The following is an 8,949-nucleotide window of genomic DNA, read 5'->3' as shown; positions in this document are numbered from 1 at the left end:
TAATACGACTTGACTACTTGAATGGTTCGAAACGTTAATTTCTCTTCTCAGTCACCGCTCGACGTATTTACTTTGTAAAAACCATTTAATTTCATAAAAACATTTTGTCCGGAATAACTTTTTGTGACCCTTTCAGGTAACTGTTATTCTATGGGATTTCATTAAAAGAACAAAAAAAAAGGTTTCATTAAAGGGTACAGCGCAGAGTAGGAAATTGCACGAGGTCTTTAATTAATCATTAAATAAGCTCTAATGAGATTTATTGAAAAAATTTTAAGTATTCGATACAATAGTAATCCAATCGTATTGTTAATTACCTACTATTATATTAGTTATAAATAAGTCACAATCGCTTAAAATTGCAGAGATTTAGAAATAAATTTAGTGGTCGATTGTAATAAATTGCTCATTTACAGGTCTCGATGATATCGTAATATTATTTAATGTCAACTAAAATAGTCATCAATTTCAGATTAAGGATTTTTAATCGATAAACAATTTCTAGCAGTGAGCTTTATCGGAGATGCCTCATCCAATGGCAGATCCGGAGATTTTCTATGGAGAAGAGAAATGATATTACTCATAATAATTCATTTAAATAAATTTTTGCGTGGTAATATAAAAGACACAAATAGGACTACTAAGAGACGATTGGCCCCGAAAAAAAAATGTACAAAAGGTCTTTAGTGAATTCAAACCGAATAAAAACAATTTGCCCGGATCTTCTTATATCTAATTAATAATAATATTTATATTTAATCACATATTTTTTAAATCCATTTAGTATAAACCAGTAACACAACAAGGAAGCTATTCTCATAATTCCCGAAAATGATTTCGTTTTATTTTATTTTTTATACTTATTAAAAATATAAGTGAATTCGTAGCATCAGAATTAAATGATATAATTTGTAATAACTCAAAAATATAAAATAAATTAAATTATATAAAAATTTAAATTAAATTAAATGTGCTATAAAATAAAAATTATTTATAATAACTATAAATATAAAATTTAATTATGGTTATCTGTGTCATTCTCTACTCTTATAAGAGCTGGGGTATAGGTATTATAAAATATCTAAATTAGCGCTATCGCCTTCCTTCTGATCGTCGAAGGACTCTCGAGGTCGTAATTCGAGAATATGATCACTCGTACAACATAGTAATAAAATATTTATAAATTATAAAAATTAATATAAATAATATTATGATGCTCATGCATCTTACCTTTTTCGCAGCTGTTTATGATTTATGCAGATGACTAAATAAGGTTAAATAAAAGTTTTAAATACTCAAATTGGAATAAATACAACACTGATAAATTATCGTTAAAAATGAAAAAAGTCAGTTGTCGTTCGCAGGATCTAATTGTGGTTGATTTGGCTGGTTCTCTTGTACTCGTGATGGGTTGTTGCCCTTGCACTGGTGCTCACTGATGAGAGGAGACGACGTGGTCAAGCCAGCCAGAGTCGCAGGTGTCTCCATCGAATTGCGTTTCCAAAGATTTACAGTTATTCTTGGTGGTGGAGACTCTCATTGGATTATCCTTTGTCTCTGGTGGCACGTGGCACACGAAATAGATCACACGTGCGGCGCTATACATTGTCACGACTACGCATGAGTTATTCCTACGTGACCAATCAATGCAAATCATTCCTCCCATCAGTGATTAATAGTATTTATTGGGTTCAACAGTTATCTGCGTGTGACAACTTGACCGTTATATTTATTTTTATTGAATATTTAAACAACTTATAAACATGATATGTGAGCATATTATTACAAATCATTGTGTTCACTGTACAGTACATATAATTTACGCGTTGATACAGAAATATGACATAGAATATTAATATAATTAGAATATTAAGCTTTATCATACTTGTTATTATATTCTATGGGAGAAAATTATGGGCCAAAATTTACAACAATTGATTTTTTTCATCACCTGAAATTTCAGGGCCAATCTACAATTTAATAAAAAAGTAAACGCGAGCCCTAAAGTTTACATTTCTTCCACAAATAAGGTGTCTTGGGGTGATAAGGGAGGGGGGTATTTAACCCCTAATCCGGGTAGGGGGTACGCCACTGGAATCATCTTAGATGAATAATAATAATAATAATAGCAGTTTAGTCATTACGGATGTTTAAAAGCCGTATCACTGGATTGTTGCAAACGAACAACTCGTTTGTTTTTGGCAAATTTTTCGTCTGAAAACCGTCATACAACAATAGTTTATGATAATATTCTTATTATATAGCGCTGCCAGCGATTTAGGATATATGATAATTCTGTCATGCGTATGTCAATCAGAAGCGACAAGAGCTTAAGGGACGATTATCAGCCGACAGTCGCGTTCTCAGTACAACACTACGCAAAAACCATAATATATCTTTTAATGTGTAGTACGACAACATCGTCAAAAACAAAACGCCGAACGGAAATACGAACTCTGCGACGTTGTTTTTCTTTACGAAGCATTGCTTACCCCAACCTATATATATATATATATATATATATATATATATATATGCCTTCCAACACGCCAAATGTCCGCGAAATACATTAATTTTCCTGATTAAATAAGTCCCCTCAGCTCGTTTCGTAATGGTTTATATAACAATAACATCATTCAAGTGTGACGTACGTATATGTATATCTTTCGAATGAATCTCGCGATTTGTAAACTACGTCATTACAAACGTGATACACTACGGGACAAAATCACATTAAAATAATAAAACGTATAATATTATGTACATATAATATATAGGTAGGTTCAGGAGAGGAGTGAATTTTCGTGTATTATTTTATTTCGTCGTTTGATATATATTTATTTTTTTTACTTGAATGCAGATATATTAATATCATGACATTCCAAACCGAGTACGGAATGTGATCTAATATTTATGAAGGTATAATGAACTTTATTAAACACTGGAGTGAAATCAAATAATGTTATACACCTCCATGCCGTGAGTACACATCCAGCGGCAAAACCCATTTCTCGTTCGTTTGGATAATATTTATTACCTTCGCTGGATTTCGAGGTGTATAAAAAAATCGAACCAGCGTACACCTACGTACACTTATGTCCAATAGCAGGAATCGTTTGTAAATTTTAATTCCTTTAAATCTTTGGCATCATCGCATCGTTTGAAACGTCAACGGGGCAGAGATTCACTCAAACAAGTACTCGACGATAAAATAAAATCACGTTGGGTTCCATATCGCTGGATGCGACCTGTCTGATCATATTGTTAAAGTCATAAACAATCATTTTGTAAATCTTTTATCCGCATATTTTGCTATGATGTATTTAACGTAGAATTGTTAATTTTCTTGAGAAAATTTCGAAAAAAAAAAAATGTAATTATACACATGAAACACATTCACAGTTTGTCAGTAAGAATACGAAGTCAATTACGAAAGTGACTTTGGAATAATTTTCAAAACCGTGAAAGTAAAATCTGCGTGGAAGCGTTATAATTATTATATTTACCATATTTTACGAATGACAAATCGGTAAACTGCCGTGAGAAAATAATTACTAATTACTATACATATTGATCTATTGATCAAGTTGCGTGACGAAATCGCGAAATCAGAATATATTTTATATTATTATTATATTTACTCTTTGAGCGTCAGTTAAAAATTAGAAATTGAATAGAAAACAAGAAAACAAATTTTAAAAACTGTAAGAATAAATCAAATATTATTGTTATCCCATGTACGAACTATTAGCATAATATTTATTGCTAGGTAGCTATATATTTCGTAATTTAGTGTATCGTATTGGTAAATAGGTATACTATTATATGCGTCATTTTTATAATATTATCTTGGAAATGTTTATCGCGAAATTGCTTTTAAAGTCTTTATTATGTAAAATGAAAACGCTCGAAATAAATAAAATATTTAAACATGCACCATTATACTGATGGTATGAATTCAGAAAAAAAAATCCACCGGGTAGCCAGAAATAATAAATGACAAAATAATATACAGTGTGATCACGATATTATAGGTACCACTGAATATCTCAACTGGATGGCCTTGTATTGAAATTGCGTTTTCAGGAGGTGATAGGGAGTACTTAAATTTATTTTTTCAGATCAATTTCAAATGTTTAGATCTCTCGTTACACGCATGCGAAATACAATTTACTTTTTTTTAACGGGTACAGTATTTTATTTTAAAACATTTATAGAGTAAAAAGTTTTTTTTCTATTTTCAAAACTGACCAAGTTGGAGCAAGTCAAAATTTTGATTTATGCATAGTTCTTGTTTAATGATATTTTCATTTATAACCACTGGAAATAATTAAATAAGTGTGAATAATTAAACATTATGTTTAACGTATGATATATTTCGTCAACTATATGAATTAAATGTACAACAAAATATTTATAGTGATAATACTAATATTGATATTTTAATAAAAAATAAAATTTATGGAATAAATTTATCGTATGAATTGGTCGAAGTTTTCGCCATCATGTTCTAAACATGATTTCATCAGTCATCTCAAAAATTCAGTCGAAGTTGCCGCCTTGATTTTGTCCTCACTTAAAATATCACATGTCCAGATTACCACCATTGGATTTTTTTTATGAGGTTATTTGAAGACTGCGGTTTATGCAGATCCACATGTCAATCTTCGAGACTTGAAAAACAAAATACTGGCAGAATGTGATACTTTAAGCAAGGACCAAATTAAGGTGACAACTTTAACTGAATTTTTGAGACGACTGAATTCATGTCTAGAATATGATGGGAAAAACTTTGAACAATTCATACGATACATTAATTATCTAATACATTTAATTTTTTTTTTTTTGTTTTGCACGAATTATGCATAAATCCAAATTTTGACTCACTCTAATACTTGGTCACTTTTGAAAATAGAAAAAAACTTTTTATACAATAAATGTTTAAAAAAAATACTCTACCCGAATCTGCAGAAAAAAAATTGGGTTGATTTTTAAAAAAAATAAGTTGTGTCGCGCATGCGCGTACCAAGAGAGCTAAAAATTTGAAATTGGTCTGAAAATATGTATTTAAGTACTCCCTATCACCTCCCGAAAATCCCATTTCAATACAAGGTCAACCAGCTGAGATATTCAGTGGTAATAATAATAAAATATATCGTAACCATACTATATAATACTCACGAATTTACTGATACAAACAAATAACATATTCATTATTCATTTTGGAAATGGTTAGCTAATGAAAAAAATAGCCGATAATCGTTTAAAGCTGAACAATAATTTATTTGAAATCAAGAACAAAACATATAATAAAATTGAATTCCTGCATGAGCTCATAAGATAAAAAAAAAAACTACAATCAATAATTTAATTTAAATCAAAGCGAATATACTGGTTTTGTTTTTTATCGATAAAATATATAATAAACATTTAAATTAGTTTTCAAAAAACAAGTGAATTTTTTTTTAAATAAATAATTTGTGCAACGTTTATGATTCTGTAGTATATAATTTCCCGCTAATATATTACATAGTATGTATAATAATTAATTTGTAGTGATTCAGAGAAATAACAGTAATTTTATAAATTGGTTTGTTAATGAAAAAAATTGGTTAATCGTTTTGAACTAATATTTTTTTATTTGAAATCAAGAACGAAACAATATTATGAAATTGAATTTCTATACGATTTTTTAAGGTTAAAAAAAATAGATACATTTTAAACTAAAGACAATTAATTTACCATTTTTACCATTAATATTATTTAAATTACTGTGTTTTTTACCCAGAAAAATAATAAATATTTAAATAAGTTTTAAAAAACGAGTAACTAATATTTTTAATATATAATTTGTGCAACTTTCATGGTTCTATAGTATTTGTTTCCCGACAAGATAAAATTGTATGGTGTGCATGAAAATTAATTTATGCGCACTAATATATTATACAACTTTTTTAAGAATTATCATACATATAAAATATAATATAAACATGAATTAATTTACCTCAAGTAAGGTGTATTGCTAGTAAAACTGCAAGATCGTTAAACATTTTTTTGCGATAATTTTCAACTGAAATAAACCATCTCCGAACAATGATTGTCAAAGCTATATCTCTATAAATATTATAGATGCATATTATTTCTCAGGGCATGATGTATAAGGATATACGTGAATAATTGAACGAAAGTGTGCACGAAACGAAACTGAGTCGTATTCGATGGGTTTTTGTACACACCAATTTATTTAAAAAAAATATAAAATAAAATACACTACAAAGTGACTACGTTTTAGGAAAATTGTGTAAAATAGTTCCATTCGAAATCGATTGAAATAATTCACAAGTTACAGAAAAGCTCACTCTGCGAGCGTGCTAAAAAATGTCATTGCCGGTTTCTGAATGTATTTTATTATAACGTAATAAAATTTAATATTTCGTATATCGTATATCGTATATGCAAATTAAAAAAAATTCGGTAAACTTTGTACTTTTTAATATTTTCGTGCCCATGTTTTAATATTGCAGGCTAGTAGGTAATGAATCTATATATTTAGCATTCAAATTTCAATATTTTTTTAACACTGACTACTGACTAGTACTCGTACACATTTACTGTAGTAAAACTCAAATTATCTGAATTCCAATTTATCGTATTACCTTTTTAACAAAACATCATATTTCAATATATTGATGGGGTTGGTTACATTTTTACACCCCTCTCCCACCACCAGGTATGTGTTTATCTTAGGATCATTTAACAGAGGGAAAAAATAACCCTCGTATATCTTACCGGAGGTCAAATTATTCTAGAAAAATCACACCCCGACACCCCCCTGCGCTAAAATATCCAGGGAGCTAAGATTTAACTGAAGTAACATCACAGGAAACATGTTTTTGATAATATTTCGAACGCGCTCTGTCGTAGATACATAATACATTATTATAATATTATATTATACGTTATTACGTTCTGTGGTTCTCCTGCCTTGGATACCTAATATTGTGCATAATGATTTTGTATTATCATAGAAAAGCTTCGGGCGACCGTTACCACTGCAGTGGGTTTTTGTGATAATAATATATTATATACGAACGAGTATATATGTAATAGTGTAGTATTTATAATTTTTAACAGCGCAGCCCGTCGGGCGCCGTTAATTCTGGAACACAATAGGTTTTTAACTTTTCAAAATTCGTTTTTTAATTACGCTAATTACCAACGAGCGCGGACTACGGCGACGAACCCATTGTGTGAATCCGCACACAAAATATTCATAATTGGTTCAGGCGAAATCTAAACCTCTATAGGTATATAAAATGTGGTATAGGTACCGATTGCAATCTATATACGCGCAGTGCGGTGCGGTATTTAAATCGGATGACGATAATTGTCATGGTCATGTCGTCTAAATACATTGCCGAATCGCAGTCGCGTGATATCCAAAAAATAACATATTATTCGTACCTCCTCCACCTGGTATACCAAAATAGTACATTAAAGTTAGTTTAACCATTATAGTAAATTATCAAAAAATAACGGAACCATCCGTCATGCCAACGGACATGGACGAAACTTCACTGCCCAGGCTCAGTCAGGCCATGGTTTTACTACTAATAATGGTTGTAATGTTTTAAAATTTCATGAAATTTAACATTGAAAAAATGTCTAGTATTTATATATTATATATATATATATATTTAAATAAGTGTTATTTTTTCATATAATTGTCATAACTTACTTTTCTTACCTTCACAATTGTATACTTATAATATTAGGAAAAACACCACTGCTGATTAGTATTATTTTTTTTAAATTAATTAAATTACTAAAAAAAAACTCATCATAGTAATGGTTTTCTTTGGTTAGGTTATTGATAAATAATCATCATTAATATTTGTAATAGAAACAATTTCAATAGTTCACGTTTTTGTGAAACATTTCCAAATAAAATGTATCAAATGTTTCATACTTAAAACACTAAACGGTTGGATTACATATTATTTTATGTCGACTAAGGGCCAGTTGTACCGTCTACGGTTAAACTTCGATTACGCTTAATCAGTTGATAACAGATATTTATCCGTGCAAATTCGGCCGATTAAACCCCGGTTAACTTTAATCAGAGACGGTACAACTGGCCCTTAATGGCGTATTTATTGAAATTAAAAACTCGGTTTGTGACTAGAATTGTTCTCATATTTATCATATTGTGGCCTATCGGCTATCCTGATACAATTTTCTAGTTAATGCCGAGAACGGCAGGTTGCAATAATTGTGCGTCGTTGAATCATATTATTATTATAACGTGTCGTTGCAAGGTTATATTAAATATAATCATTTTGTTCTCTCTTCAACATGTACATCGCATCGTCGTTGTGTTCTTCTTCTTATTATTATTATTATCATTCTTCTCTCTTTCTTCATACAATAATAATAATAATAATAATATCGCCGTTGAACGATACTATTTCTCAAATAATTGTTTCACACTTATACTATAATCATAGTCGTCGGGTCGCAGATCGCAGGGAAAAACTTTAGTGCGCTTTCGATTTTCAATCAAACAATATACCTATAAAGACCCGAGCTTACTGTTATATACAATATATTATATTATTGTGTGAACTATAATGGAATAATCTACTTGAAGCGATCGCAAATCGTAAATATAATTATAATGCGTATTATACTTTACCTATACTGACGCAGTGACGCCGTACCATTTGCTGGTCTGTTGCACACACGTCTTTCCGTTCAACCAATAAAATATTATTGTCATTATTATATTATTTTTATTATTATTAATATTATTATCATGGCAGCAGCAGAGTGTTCAATTAAATTCATACTTTCAAGTTTTGAAACCGATTCTCTCTTCCCTCACTCCCTCCATTTTTCCTTCTGTCTGACTGTCTGTCTGCTTGTCTCACTTACTCTCATTATCTGCGA

This window comes from Diuraphis noxia, unplaced genomic scaffold, assembly GCF_037042655.1.
Source record: "Diuraphis noxia isolate RWA-SAM2 unplaced genomic scaffold, SU_Dnox_SAM2 contig0002, whole genome shotgun sequence".
In the NCBI taxonomy this organism is placed as follows: domain Eukaryota; kingdom Metazoa; phylum Arthropoda; class Insecta; order Hemiptera; family Aphididae; genus Diuraphis; species Diuraphis noxia.
The sequence above is the reverse complement of the archived record's forward strand: the minus strand, read 5'-3'. Positions refer to the sequence as shown.